At 36.5% G+C, this 16,669-nt stretch overlaps 1 protein-coding gene across 2 annotated transcripts in view; it reads right to left on the reverse strand.

The window, feature by feature from the left end:
- HECW2 (HECT, C2 and WW domain containing E3 ubiquitin protein ligase 2) overlaps nucleotides 1-16,669 on the reverse strand; it is a 356,852-nt gene that overhangs the window by 156,812 nt on the left and 183,371 nt on the right. The gene's annotated exons all lie outside the window — the stretch shown is intronic.

The following is a 16,669-nucleotide window of genomic DNA, read 5'->3' on the forward strand; positions in this document are numbered from 1 at the left end:
TACAGCATTCTAACTAATCCAGAGTCAACTCTGTGGATTTGTGATTCCAAACTGTAAAGATAGACTAAAGCTTTTTGAAACATCAGCTAGCTTTCAGGAAAACCCAAAACTCTGGTTATCAACCCTGAGGTTATCCTCAGACGTGATTTTTAATGCAAAAATGGATGCAAAACATCAATCTAGCTGTCTTCTCAATCTAGCTCTTGTCTTATCCGAGGAAGAGGTTGTAGTGAAGAATTTCCAGATGAGATGCATTGTTCTTTAATGGAAAAGGGGCCTCCTGAAGCTGGCCCACGCATGGTGGGGGTTGCAATTATTAAGTGCTGCTTGAATGGATCAATGCATTGAAAGGCTGCAGGACCATATCTTTCCAGCAAACTTCCAGGAAAGCAAAACAAAATATCCTCATTTGTCATATATCTTGCTGTAAAATGAGACAGACCGGATTTAAGGTCTGTGATATATTTAGTGAATATAATTTTCTCTCTACTGTTTCCTTAACCCAGACATAGTTGGCCATAAAGCTTCAAGGGGCCATAAAGCTCGGGGCTGGTTCTACAATAGACTATGTGGACACAGCAAAGCCTGGCACTCCAGAATCACTATCAGGCCTCTTCTGACATGTAATCCAAACCACTGTGGATTCTTGGGTGTGTGCTAGCAAACAGCAATAAGAACAAACACGTACAGAAGGCCTACCATGTACCAAGGACACATCATAGATGCTTTAAAAATAGTCTGATGAATGGCACTGTGCTCTAAGGCTGAGGTTCATCATGTTATCAGGCCTCTGTTACAGATGGGGAAGCTGGGAGGCTCACAGGGAGGAAGTGATAACAAACAAGATTTAAGGGTCGGATCTGAATGGCACCCAAGCCCAAGCTCTTTCACAATATTACCTTTCTCAGATAACACTCTGGAAAATGGCAATCACCTCACTAACTCGACTTAGTCGCCAAAAGGGGGTTAGGAAAAAGAAATTTAGAAAGGATGAGTTCATTTCTTCTTATTGGCATCAAAGGTGTCTACAGCCTATGAATGACAGACTTCTCAACAATGCCAGCCTCTCTGTTTTCATCAACAGGCAAAAGTGTATAATTTTGAATCCTTGCTTACTTCCTATTTATGGACCCATATATTCTTGATGGGACTGGAAAGAAGCTCACCCGATGCTGCCACTAGTCTGGATCTCCAAACCATGATTCTTTATCTTCCAAATATTCTAACATTTGCCAGATAGGCCTTTAATTGAACTGTAGGTTCTGGTCATCCATGTGTCACCAATACTCACATGTGTGAAACAGGCTATTATCCTATGTAAGAGAAATCTATGTCCCCACAGTACAAGCCATTTTCATAAGGGCACTAGATTTCCAGGTTGATCAAGAAATTTACAAAGTTGATAGAGAGAGAGTAGATGATGCTAGAGCTCAAACTTAAACCATCACATACATGTACCTTTTCATAGAGATGGTATTTCTTTTTTTTTTTTTTTTAAGATTTTATTTATTCATGAGAAACACAGAGAGAGAGGCAGAGACATAAGCAGATGGAGAAGCAGGCTCCTCTTAGGGAGCCCGATGCAGGACTCAATCCTAAGACCCTAGGATAACACTCTGAGCCGAAGGCAGATGCTCAACCACTGAGCCACCCAGGGGTCCGGAGATGGTATTTCTTAAACACAGGTAGTTCAGCCAATGTCTCTTTAATCACAGTGGACTACTGCATTGAGATGGTTCAGCCAGAAAAGCATATAGTGTTAGGCCTCAAGATTTATAGATGTTATTCCTTTCTCCAAACCATATCCCTGTGTGAAGAAAGACTTCAAAAACCAACAGCAACAAATAAAATGGGAAGCACATCAGTTCCAAATTTGTACCCATATAACATCTTAGCATTTTCACTCGCTATGATAACATATGGTACCAAGCATTGGGAGATAGTTCTGAATAAGACAAACATAGCCCCTGTTTTTTGTGGGGGTTTTTTGTGCATGTTTTTTTGGCAGAGCTTCTATTTCAGAGGAGGGAGAAACACTAAATAACAAATACAAAATGAATTCTTTGGTTGCTATTATGATACATGCTACAAAGCAAAAAGAGAAGGTCTTAATGGAATGGGTGAGTTGCTGACATGACCCAGGCCAGAGAATAAGAGAAATCTCCCTCAAGGAATTAATTCGGGAACTAAACCTCTGAAGGATGGGTAAGAAGAGGGAAGAGAAAAGAAAGAACATTCCAGATAGAAGAGCTGTGCAGGGACCCTACAGTAGGATGCAGTATGGCACTTTCAAGGACTAAAGGAAGGCCAGTGTGACTAGAGCACGAAGGTAAGGGAGAGATGAGGCCAGGGAAGGAGGAAAGACTAGAAATTTTAAGCATCGGTGTTCAGGGAGAGAAAGGAAAGCTTAAGAATAAGGGTACAGAAACTGTCCCTTCATCTCTTCTCCAGAAGATCTCCTTCTGAAAGCCAATTGGTTTCACAATGGTCAACATTCAAAGTTATTGATCTAGCAAGGATGCCTGTGGGCGAATCAGTGCTTTGTGGATGTTGAAGGGATTAATCACAGAAAATTAAAGACATCACTTAACTAAAGTAGCTTATTCCCAAAAGCTCACAGAATGAATAAGTCATGGGAATAAAAGGCACAGCACAGGGAATATGGTCAACGATGCCGTAATAGTACTGTGCTCACTTGCAGGGAGCATAGCACAATGTATAGGGAAGTTGAATCACTGTGGTGCACACCTAAAACTAATATGACGTTGTGTATCAACTACACTTAAATAAAAAAAAATAAAATAAAAAAAGAACGAAAAAGCCCACCACCCCCCCACCGCACCCACCCCACCCCACCCCCGCCAACAAAGAGTAAAGCAGAGAAGAGCAAAGACACAATTCTTAGATGACGATACGAATTGGCAGTGGAAAAATTTAGCAGTGTCTCTTCCATCTGTTTTTATGCTGGCATGAAAAACACAAAACAGAATCAAGGTTAGCACATCAGGAAGGAACGACCTTTTTCCTGAAAAGCCGATTATGAATTTCCTTTGTGTTCATGTATTTTGCATGCCTCCCAGTCTGACATCACTCCTATGCATTATTTAAGCCCTGCAGTGTGTGCCTGTCTGCTACAACTTTTACTGGAGGCTTTTTCTTCTGACATTGTGTTCATTCAACAGCCAGATGAATGCTTGTCTCCTCTTCGCTTTGCTTTCAGATTCCCCAAATCCTCCAATGGAAATACACACTGGTCTGTGTATAAATCAGAAAACATTTTGAAACCCCGTTCAAAAATGAGACAACTGCTAAAAGATCAGGGGTAGACGCTCAAATAAAAATCAGCTGATACAAGCACATGAAACACATGGCTTTTAAATTTTAGCATAGAAACTGGTAGGGAATCAAAGTAAATAAAAATAATAAATCCTATTATCCAAAGTAAATAAAAATAATAAAGGCTATTATCTGTTACCTATTATGAACTTACACATCCCAGGCACTCCCTCATTCAATCCTCAGAGTCCCCTTCTGGGCTGGTCATAACGATCCCCATTTCACAAATAAAAAAACTAGGGGATGGAGAGACTGAATAACTTGCTAGCACATAGCTAAATCACAGGGCAAAAAAAGTAGCTGAATTTCAAATCTAGGGTCTGCATGACATCAAAGTTTAGCCACACATTTCTCACTATTGTACAACTTCCCCCCAGAATAACTACTGGTCATCAAGTGATAAGAACTACGCCTGACATTTTAGAATCATTAACTGATAGGATTCTCACAGCAATTCTGAGAGGTGCTATTATCCCTAAGATAAGGAAAGGGAACTCAGGGAGGTCTGGTGACTAGATCCTGAGCACACACTGGCAAGGCTAAAAGGTGCAGAGGAAGATTTTCCAGAAGCCTGCACAATTTCACAACAGCAACATTTCTGAAGAATTCTGAGTTCAAGAAGAGTAAGTATGGGCATATTTTCTTAGGATTCTGTAGTTTAATCTGGAAAATTATCATTATGCTTTGGAAGATAGTAATATCCTAAAAAGACTGATTTTCTCATCTTAGGTGGATAAGAAAATCCTTTTATCTATGTGCATTCAAGCCAAAATACCACAATTGCGATCCACAGCTTTCATCAACAAGAATAAATTACTCTCATTTTTCTATTTCAAATAGACCCGTACCTATAGGCTGTGGTAATGTGCCAAACACAGAGGGGCATGCACAAATAAGAATAAATGTGGTTTTTTTCGTTTCAGTAATTTCCACAATAGAATTAAAGAACCAGCTATCGCAGGTTTCCTTTATTTGACTGACTTGTATCTGGAAACATGAAGGATATATTTCTCCTTATGGGTAAATTTTGTATGAATATATAAGAATGTTATTTTCACTTGCTGATGAATTTTTACTTGCTGATGGTGTATCAATCCTATGTTAATGTACGATTAACAAAATATTAAGGCAGTCTGTGTATAATCCCACTTTACTCATTCAACTCATAACAACTGTTTAACTATATGGCTAATAGGTTCTCCAGCTATGCCATTTGTTATTCCAAATAAAATTATGTTGTAAAGCAGGGTGAATTGAAGAATAGATTTTAGGCATGTAAAACTCTGAAAATAAAATGAAGCCAATAAAGAAGGATATAAAATTATTATATATGTATTTGTGTGTTGTTTTCATTTGTAAAATGAGAATATTACTTTTTCCAATTATGCATATGACTGAGAGAGCAATGAACTCTATAATATACCCTGGAGATTCTCTGCTAAAACCACCTACGTAGAGACTGCACTATATTCACACAGGGGACATTTTCAGGATTTATGATTTACCACCGTAGTACACGAAGTAGAAACAAATAATCACATAGATTTCCAAACCCTGAAAGAATAATTCTCAAATTTTATTGTTAAATATTAGAAGCATCTGGGACTTATGTTTAAAATTCAGACTCCATAGAGCAAACAGCAGGATTTCTGGTTCAGTAGTTACAGGATGGGTCTTAGAAGTCTGCATTTTAAACAATTACCCCAGTAATTCTGATATAGGTGGTACTAGAACTACACCACGTTAAGACTTACTTGTCTACAGTCTCAAAACCTAATTAGACCATACATTAATGTATGTGTAAGTGTGAATGTCACATTTGATTCTGCAAATGTGTTTTATTAGAAGATAAAAAATAGACATGCATCTTTGTATCTCTGCAGAGTCCCCTACCCTAACAATTCTCATGATTATGTTCCATTCATTTTAAAAGAAGAAAAAAAGTGAGAAAAATAGGAAGACAAGCAAGTGCAGGAAAAATGAAGACAGAAAAGGATGCAAACATGAGGAAAAAAGCTTTCGTTTGTATATAAGTCTAGATAGAACAGTACTTCTCAAAATATATGGACCAGCACTGGGTCATGAACTTACTGCTGATGATCTGAGATAAGGACAGAAATTGAACATGAGCCTTTAGAAACGTTTACAGAAATTTGCCAGAGTAATTCTAAATCTGTTCAATAATAATAATAATGAAAATGAAAATGTGGACTTTTGTAGATCTTGTTTTCATTTCTTTTTTTCTAAGCTTATTTGTATTCTATTTTACAAAAGATCGGTGTCTATGATGGAATGGAATGATCACAGGGAATCTGAGTAGCATTCCAGCTCCAGACAAGAGGGTTCAACCATGCTTGCTCCGTCCAGTGAGCCCAGGATTAGACACAGTGACTTTTTGTGATATCATCTCAAACGTTAGCAGCCAGAAAGAATTTATTGATGAATGTTCCCAAGAACATCCTTAACTTCCTATATTAGCTGAATCTGTCAGCAACATATGAATCTACAGGTTTCTGTGAATCTATCAGTTTTTCTTTTTAACTTGTACCACCTCTTAGAATAAGACTTTTAGTGAAATTTCCTTAAAAATCCCTGGGTGGCGCAGCAGTTTAGCGCCTGCCTTTGGCCCAGGGCGCGATCCTGGAGACCCGGGATCGAATCCCACGTCGGGCTCCTGGTGCATGGAGCCTACTTCTCCCTCTGCCTGTGTCTCTGCCTGTCTCTCTCTGTCTCTCTGTGACTATCATAAATAAAAAAATAAAAAAAAAAACTACTTTCAAAACATATAAATGCTGTCTCTCAAATTTCACACAGACCCTTATATTTTAACATTTGAGGACTCAGTGAAGAACTCCATCCTCCCGTCAATACCCTGTTAGTCTCTGCGGACATGAAACCATTGTCGCAGGCACTTCTCAAAAGCAGGTCTTTTAACTGCTTTGGCCATCTTTGTATGAGGTCCTTATCAGCGATCTAATGATTTTCATGATATCTGGCAATGATAACAGTTAAAATAAGCACAAAGTATCAATACATTAAATTTATAATCCTAAGTACATGTGACACATCCCATTTGACAGTTTTCCTGCTTCCTGGTAAACTGAATAATAATTCTCTCCTTTACTGAGACTTGCATTGGAGCCAGTAATAAAGTCCAATTCTAGAAATAGTCTCACAATTCCTGCTCAGGTCACTCTATTCCCTGGTGACCCCTGCAGTAGCTAGCTACTTTTGCTATGTGAGTGTTGCCAAAAATAACTTTTTTCTCCTCGAAGTTAAATATGGTGTTTATAAAAGGTGTGGGGCAGAGAATCTGGCAGCGTGGATCTGTACACACAACAGACAAAGTCACAATAATAGCAGCTGCTCTCCTACTTGCCAAGATCGCTAGCCAGAAAAAATGAATAACGAGGATTTTTTTTTCCCTAAATAATTGTGTCCCCTTTTTAAAGAGAATAAAGTCAACCTTTAAATAGGTAAGCCCCTTCTATAATATTTAAAAGTTATACATTCGGTCATAGGCTACATTTATTATGTTTTCTTAACATGTTTTCATAGAATTTAAGACAGTTACATATATGACTAGGAGCTCTCCAAAAACTTTTAAGTACAGGACAGGAGAGTACCAGTCCTGCAGCCCAAATGGACACCGATTAGCTGGGTGAGCTTGCCAAATGATTAAACTTCCTAAACTTTAGTCCATCTGTGAAATGGGGTAAATAACGCATGACCAGCACAATTTCAAGAGGACCATAAAGCTACACACAGTGGGGATGCCGGGGTGGCTCAGTGGTTGAGCATCTGCCTTCCGCCCAGGGCATGATCCGGGGTCCCTGGATCGAGTCCCACGTCGGGCTCCCTGGAGGGCACCTGCTTCTCCCTCGCCTGTGTCTCTGCCTCTTTATCTCTGTGTTTCTCATGAATAAATAAATAAAATCTTTTTTAAAAAAAAGACTCCTTTAAAAGAAAAAAAAAGCTACATGCAGTGAGCAGACAATGCCTGGCAAAGAGTATTTACGAATGGCAATAAATTATCAGATATTAGTGCTGTTATTCTCACCAGAGAAGACTCTAAATCCTTGAAATCGCTAGAGAAGTTTTCAGAATTTTATTTCTGCAACAAACACTGACTCTAAGTAGACACTTCCACCAGGAAGTCAGCTGCCTAGATGAACTGACCCCTGATCTGCCTTAGTTGGTATGATTAAACCGGGTTCAAGTTCAAACTTCCACTAAAATTCAATCAGAGAAAAAGATTTATGTTAATGCCTTGTACTGTTTTACATACGTTTGTTTCAGCAATTGCTTTGGGAAAGGTTAAGTGAAGCAGATAAAACTAAAATCACAAGACATCTTTGTAAAAGTAGAGGGCATTCATCCAAAATGCCTTTCCTGGAACAAATGGTAACAACTTGTTTCCCTCCCACCCTTCCCTACCAAGCTATATTTAAGGGTCTGTAAGCATTTCCATCACAAATTGCTGTCATCAGGATTTGTAATTTTACCTTCTAATGTGTTTTAGAGTTTATAAATAAACACCTCAATCAAATTTTTTTTTCAAATTTTTAAAAGGCTATTGTTTTTTAAATTTAAAAACTTCCTTCAGTAAAGGAATGGGAAAAAACAGAAACATCGTAAAAGCAAAGATTATTTTACACATGAATGAAAAAAGATTCACCATGGCTTAATAAGCAAAATAAGACACGTGTCCTAGAAATATGTGCTACCTAAAATTATATAAATCCAGTGATCATTATGTCATGATCTGTAATAATTAGAAACTATGTAAGTATCCAAAAATAAATGGATAGGTACATTATGGCACAGCCAGCCACATCAGAGAATATTATGTTGCCATCACACAATATTCCCAAATAATTTTTAATGATATGGAAAATGTCAATGATATAATAAGCGAAAAAGCATACTGCAGAGCTATATACATAATATATACATAATAATACATAAATATACATAATTAACTGGGCTTGAAAATACATATATTTCCACCAACACACAGCTTCCTTTTTCTCCAGGTCCTCATCGACACTTGTTGTTTCTTGTCTTTTTTATTTTAGCCATTCTAACAAGTGTATGGTGATCTCTCGTGGTTTTGATTTGCATCTCCCTGATGATGAGTGATGTTGAGCATCTTTTCATGTGTCTGTTGGCCATCTGTACTTCTTCTTTGAAAAGAAATGTCTATATAGATCTTCTGCCCATTTTTTAATCAAATTGTTTGGTTTTATGGTGTTGTTATATAAAGTTCTTTATATATTTTGGATATTAGCCCCTTAATGGATATATCACCTGCAAATACCTTTTCCTATTCAGTAGGTTGCCTTTTTGTTGATGGTTTCATTCATTGTGCAATAACTTTAGTTTAATGCAGTTCCAATAGTTTATTTTTGCGTTCATTTGCCTTGCCTTAGGAGACATATCCAGAAAAATGTTGCTACAGCTGGTGTCAGAGAAATTACTGCCTGTGCTCTCTTCCAGGATATTTATGGTTTCAGATCTCACATTTAGGTCTTTAGTCCAGTTTAAGTTTATTTTCGTATACGGTGTTAGAAAGTGGTCCAGTTTCATTTTTTTGCATGTAACTGTCCAATTTTCCCAACATCATTTATTGAAGAGACTGGCTTTTCCCCATTGTATATTCTTGCCTTCTTTGTCATAAACTAATTGACTATAAAAGCATGAGTTTATTTCTGGACTCTCTATTCTGTTCCCTTGATCTTTATGTCTATTTTTGTGTCAGTACCATAATGTTTTGATTACTATAGCTTTGTAGTATATTTTGAAATCTGGAATTGTAATAACTCCAGCTTTGTTTTTCTTTTTCAAGATTGCGTCTTTTATGGTTCCATATAAATTTTAGGATTATTTGCTCTAGTTCTGTGAAAAATGCTGTTTGGTATTTTGATAGGGATTACTCTGAAGCTGCAGATAGCTTTGGGTGTATGGAAATTTTAACAGCTTTTGTGGAACACAATATGGAGGTTCCTCAAAAAATTAAAAATAGAAATACCGTATGACCCATAATTCCACTACTGGGTACCTACCCAAAGAAAATGAAAACACTAAAACACTAATTTGAAAAGATATACCCACTCCTATGTTTACTGTAACATTGTTTACAATAACTAGGACATAGAAGCAATCTAAGTATTCCCTGATAGATGAATAGGTAAGGAAGATGTGGTATGCATACATACCCCCACCCACACACACACACACAAATATTAAACAGCCATAAAAAGGATGAGATCTTGCCATTTGCCACAACATGGATGGATCTAGAGGGTATTATGCTAAGTTAGTAAGTCAGACTGAGAAAGATGAATACTATATGATTTCACTTATCTCTGGAATCTAGAAAACAAATGAATAAGAAAACATGGAAAAAAGCAGAATCAGACCTATAAATACAAAGAGCACTTTAGAGGGAAAGGGATGAGTTGCTGGACAAAATGAGTGAAGAAATACGTACAGGCTTCCAGTTAAGGAATGAATAAGTCATGGGAATAAAAAACACAGCACAGGGAATATAGTCAGTGATATTGTAACAGCATTGTACGGTGACAGATGGGAGCTATACTTATTCTGAGTATAGCACAACATCTAGAGAAGCTGAATCACTATGATGTACACCTGAGACTAATATAACATTGTGTGTCAACTACGCTCAAAAAATTTTTTTCAAAATACACAAAATATTTAGGAAAACAAAGCTGCAAAAGGAACACACTAAAATGTTTATAATAATTACCGCTTGGCAGGAAGACCTAAGTATTTCTTACATTGTTCCATATTATCCAACTTGTCTCTAATGAACTTGTATTACTCTAATAATCAGAAAAGACAGGCTTCAATCTGGCTTAGTGTGACAGAAAAATACAGAAACAGTAATATAGGAAAAATTGAGTTTGGCATCTCTCTTATCTTTCGTATGCTGTGTTCTCCTTTCTAACCTATATTTAATAATAAACTATTCTGACATTAGAAAATATTGCTTGTATTAAAGTACTCATTCAAAAGAAGTTTTTATTTGTCAAATGGAATTGCCAAAAGAAGTGACCTTGTAGCTAACCACATATTATTAATAACCCACATCTCCAGATGCTAAAAAAAAAACACAAGTATCATTCATCATAAGGACACCTCTAGGGGACAAAACACAGATTCAAGATATATCTGATAAAGGAACAGTAAGAAAAAAAATTGAGGCAAAAGGTATCACATGAAAAGTAGTTTGAATCTGATGGGTTTAAAACTATATTCAAAACTTTAAGTACTCAATAGTCATCATCTCAAAGATATTTCCTCTAAATGGATTTATTACATCAATATAAATCAAACACAAATATAAAATTAACATGTGAAATATACTTCAATTTTTAAAAAGCAAAAAAACAAACAAAACCCTTTCTGTGTCTTTATATATTGGCTACTATGCAAAGTACTTTCATGTAGGCTCTTTTTAAAATCTTGTCCTCTGGGATCCCTGGGTGGCGCAGCGGTTTGGCGCCTGCCTTTGGCCCAGGGCGCGATCCTGGAGACCCGGGATCGAATCCCATGTCGGGCTCCCGGTGCATGGAGCCTGCTTCTCCCTCTGCCTGTGTCTCTGCCTCTCTCTCTCTCTCACTGTGTGCCTATCATAAATAAATAAAAATTAAAAAAAAACAAAACCCAGCATTTGTTAAAAAAATAAAAAATAAAAAAAAAATAAAATCTTGTCCTCTTACTTCAATGTTAAAAAATTTGGTCCAGGGGCACCTGGATGACTCACTTGGCTAAGCCTCTGACTCTTCATTTGCTCGTGCATCATGATCTCAGGGTTGTGGGACTGAGCTCTCCATGGGGATCCCCACTCGGTTCAGAGCCTGCCTAGGATTCTCTCTCCTTCATCCGCTGCCCCTCCCCCACCCTGTTCCAACATGCTCTGTCTCAAGAAAGAAAGAAAGAAAGAAAGAAAGAAAGAAAGAAAGAAAGAAGAAAGAAAGAAAGAAAGAAAGAAAGAATTTTTTGAAAAAACTAGGAAACACTGTCATATCTAATTCCCAATATCAGTCTATATTTTTTGAAGACAACAATCATATTTTATTTAATCTTCATACTGTTAACAATCATCCAATTTTGGAAAACATCCAATACATGTTATTGATTAAATAAATAAGAACTCATTATCTATCCTAGTTTTTATTTCCCACAAACTTTGCCTTAAACATCGTAAGTGTAAAGAACTTGGGAACGTACTTGTGTCCAAATTTATGTATTCAGGAGCAACTGCTAAAACAAAAAATTGAAGGTATACTAAGAGTGGGACAGACACAAAGCCACATCTAAATAACCTCATTATACTGAGAAGTAGAGAATATGATAACAAAACATAAATTAAAATAATTTTTCATTCTTTATGGAAAAAGACAAAAAAGGGTTACAAATTCTATGAAGACTACTCTGACAATGCTCAAATTTCATTGGCAGGCCAATGAAGTTATAACGACATTAATCTCTAAATCAAAAAGAAACCAAGTTAGTTGAAACACATACTAGTTAGTGCCAAGGAAAAATAGCTTAGATTTTTACTGATAAAACAATGAGTAAATTCTAAAAATGCTAACGACAGACAAAAAGAGTCTCAAATATAAGCTAAAAGGCAAATTATATTATTTATTTACTTACTTATCTTTTTAAAAAGATTTTATTTATTTGAGAGAGAGAGAGAGAGGGATAGCAACAGAGAGCATGAGCTAGGGAGGAGAGGGAGAAGCAGACTCCCTGCCGAGCAGGGAACCCAATGCTGGGTTCAATCCCAGGGCCCTGGGATCATAACCTGAGCTGAAAGCAGATGCCCAATCGATTGAGCCAACCAGCTATCCCTTACGGTTTCTTTTAATTCTTTATCTGCCTAAGGTTTTCTGCTGTGAAGACTTGTATTCTTAATCCAAAGTACTAAAATATACCTGGGTGTAGATTTTCCTGAAATGGCTTCAGAATAATTAACACACAAATGAGGCAAAGCTTCCATTTTATAAAATGATCATGCAACAACAAATACTATATTGGAAAGGGCTTGTCTCCATTTCTTGCCAGCAGATTAAATCAATACTGCTAAATCAAAAGTAGAAACTGTGGATCAACTAAACTATCAAAAAAACAAGAAAGAAAAAAGGAAAGAAAATCAAGAAGAAGCTTTTCTCTTTTTTGGGAAACAAGTTTATTCTGATGCATTTTTACAATTATTTGAAAACCAGGTGCCATTGCAAATACTGTGTTCAGATTACATTTTCACTCATCACTCTGAGAGAGGCAAAATCACAAAAGCCTCCTTTTGGGTCTTTGAGCCAATGGGTTGCAAGTCAATGGGACTGCCATAAGCATAGCAGGCCATTAAGAGCCCAAGCTCAGGAGTCAGGTTGCTGAGTTTATACCTGGACCCTGCTATGTCATCTTTTTGTCAACCTAGCCAAGTCATTTAAACTACCATTGTACAGGGCCAAAATAGTATATGCATAGTGATATAGTATGCCACATACATGCACACACACAAATTTGCTTTTATTTATGAATAAACAAACAAACATAGGGATGATAAAGAAGAAACCACCACAAATGGTTACCTGCAAAAAAATGAGGATTCAGCACAGAGGAATCAGGGATAAAATATAAAACTGTTCTTAAAATACTTTCTTATATAGTTTTTCCACTAGCATAGATGGTATCGTTTGAGTACTTAAAAAACCATGCAATTTGTTAAAACAAATACAAAAATGTTTAAACACTTCATTTCATAATGATATTAAAATAAATACAGCAACTCATCAAAAAGAAAAATCTGATGATGAGGGATGTTGAGCATCTTTTCATGTGTCTGTTGGCCATCGGTATGTCTTCTTTGGAAAAATATCTATTCATGTGTTGTGCTCATTTTTAATTGAATTATTCATTTTTTTTGGAAAATGCAAATCAAAACTACAATAAGATATCGCCTCCCACCTGTCAGAATAGCTAAAAATCAACAACACAAGAAACAACAAATACTCACAACTACAAGAAACTACAAGTATCTACAAGAAACTATTAGAACTAATAAATGAATTCATCAAAGCTGTTGGATGCAAGATCAAGACTCAAACATTAGTTGTGAGGTGAGAATGTGGAGACAAGGGGAACTGTCCTGCACTGTTGGTGGGAATGCAAACTAGCATAGCCACTCTGGAAAACAGTATGGAGGTTCCTCAAAATGTTAAAAATAGAACTACCCTATGATCCAGCAATTGCACTACTAGGTATTTACTCAAAGAATACAAAACTACTAATTAAAAGGAGTACCCGCACCTCAATGTTTAGAGCAGCCTTATCAAAAATAGCCAAATTTGGAAACAGCACAAATGTCCATTGACTGATTGGATAAAGAAGATGTAGTATATATAAGCAATGGAATATTACTTAGCCATAAAAAGAATAGAATCTTGCCATTTGCAACAACATAGGTGGAGCCAGAGAACATTATGATAAGTGAAATAAGTCAGTCAGAGAAAGACACCACAGGCTTTCACTGTTACGTGGAATTTAAAAAACAAAACAAATGAACATAGGGGAACAAAAAGAGAGAGGCAAACCAAGAAAGAGACTCATAACAATACGCAAACTCAAGAAGAGAACAAACTGATGGTTACCAGAAGGGAGTTGGGTGGGGCTGATGGGTTAAACAGGTGATGCAGATTAAGGAGTGCACTTGTAATGGGCACTGGAAGTGCCCATATGGAAGTGTTGCATCACTATATTGTACATCTGAAACAAATATTACACTGTATATTAACTAAGCGGAATTTAAATAAAAACTTAAAGAAAAAAGAAAAACCCACAGCTAACATCATGCTTAATGGTTAGAGATGAGTACCTTCTCCCTAAGATCGGAAATGAGACATAGGTGTCTGCTTTTCACACTTCTATTCAATATTATACTGAAAATTCTAGCCAGATCAATTAGGCAAGAATGGGAAATAAAAGTTATTCAAATTAAAAAAGAAGTAAAATTTTCTGTATTTATAGTTGACACAGTCTTATATAGAAAATCCTAAAGAGAGGCATCTGGGTGGGTAGTATATTGAGCAACTCTTGATACTGCCTCAGATCATGATCTCAGGGTCATGGAATTGAGCCCCACTTCCAGCTCTGTGCTTAGTGGGAAGTCTGTTTCTTTCCCTCTGTCTCTTCCCCTCCCCCCACTCAGGCTCACTCTCTTTCTCTCTAAAGTAAATAAATAAATCTTTTAAAAAAAGAAAATCCTAAAGTATCTGAAGAAACTATTAGAACTAAATGAATTCATCAAAGCTGTAGGATGCAAGATCAAGACTCAAACATTAGTTGTATTTCTATATACCAGCAATAAATATCCAAAAAATATCCAAAAGGGGGAATTAAGGAAGCAATTCTACTTACAATAACATTCAAAAGAATAAATTATCTAGGAATAAGTCTAATCAGGTAGAGCAGCCCTGGTGGCGCAGCGGTTTAGCACCGCCTGCAGCCCAGGGCATGATCCTGGAGAGCCGGGATCCAGTCCCGAATCAGGCTCTCTGCATGGAGCCTGCTTCTCTCTCTGCCTGTGTCTCTGCCTCTCTCTCTTACTCTCTCTCTCTCTGTCTCTATGAATAAATAAATAAAATCTTAAAAAAAAAAAGTCTAATCAGGTAGGTAAAAGCCTTGTACACCAAAATCTACTAAATATTGTTTAAAGAAACTAAAGACCTAAAAAAAATAAATAAATAAAGAACTAAGTAAATAGACATCTTGTATTCATGAACTGAAGATTTATGATTTTTAAGAACTTAGACACTTCTCTAGAGAAGATATAGAACTAGGCAACAAATACAAGAAAAGGCGCTCAACATCAAGTGCCGTCAAGGATGTGGAGAAATCAGAACTTTCGTACATTATGGGTGGGAATGTAAAATAGTGAACTTGCTGTGGAAAAGTTTGGAGGTTCCTCAAAAAGTTAAACACATTTGAAATACCATAAAGTTTAGCAATTTTACTCATAGGTGTATATATCCAAAAAAAATGAAAGCAATTATTCAAGCAAATCTGTACACAAATGTTCACAGTAAAAAAATTTTTTAAAAAACAACAACAAATGTTCACAGTAGCATTATTCACAGAAGCCAAAAGGTTGAAACAACCCAAGTATCTATCAATGGATGAAAGAATAAACAAAATGTGGTGTATACATATAATGTAGTATTTATTCACTCATAAAAAGAAATAAAGTACTGATACATGCTACAACATGGATGAGCCCCAAACACATTATGCAAGTGAAAGAAGCCACATACAGAAGGTGATACATTGTATGATTCCATTTATATAAAATACAGAGAACAGGTAAATCCATAGAAACAGAAAAATAAACTGGTGGTTGTCAGGAACTGGGGATAAGAGTATTGGGAAGCAACTGCTTAATGGATATGGAATTTCCTCGAAGGGTGGTGAGAATGTTTTGGACCTTGATATATGGGATGGTAGGGCAAAATCTTAAGTGTATTAAATGTCACTGAACTGTATAAAGCATACTACTTATACTTTAATTAATACTATGTGAATTTTACCTCAATCAAAAATAGAAATCCTTGCATCAATGTAACATATGTATGTGCCACATAGCTATATATACAAAATTATTTATTAAAACGTTGTTGGTGGGATCCCTGGGTGGCGCAGCGGTTTGGCGCCTGCCTTTGGCCCAGGGCGCGATCCTGGAGACCCGGGATCGAATCCCACATCGGGCTCCCGGTGCATGGAGCCTGCTTCTCCATCTGCCTATGTCTCTGCCTCTCTCTCTTTCTCTCTCTGTGACTATCATAAATAAATAAAAATTTAAAAAAAATAAAACGTTGTTGTTAGTTGAAGACCATCTCAACAATTAAATAAATAAATAGTATACAAATACATAAGAATGGTGCTCTTTCTATATAATGACATGGAAATATCTAAAAAAAAACATATTGAGTGAAGTAATCAAGGTATAGAAGAATGTACATATTGTGCTTTTTTAATAGAAAGTGGTTAACTTAAAAATATGCATATATTTGCATTTACTTGTATGTATGCACATACACACACATGCAAAATATATATCCATCCACATATATGTGGAAAATCTGGAAGGATAAACCTCAAAGTAATAAGCATTGCTACCTACTGCCTGAAAGTAAATAAGCACTGCTCCCTCCCTACGTGGGAAAGGGAGAAATTTGAAAGTACAGAAGAAGCTGAAGGGAGACTTTTCAATCAATGCCTTTCTTCATTTAAAAAATTTTTGATC

Source organism: Nyctereutes procyonoides, unplaced genomic scaffold (genome assembly GCF_905146905.1).
Source record: "Nyctereutes procyonoides isolate TBG_1078 unplaced genomic scaffold, NYPRO_anot_genome, whole genome shotgun sequence".
Lineage (NCBI taxonomy): Eukaryota > Metazoa > Chordata > Mammalia > Carnivora > Canidae > Nyctereutes > Nyctereutes procyonoides.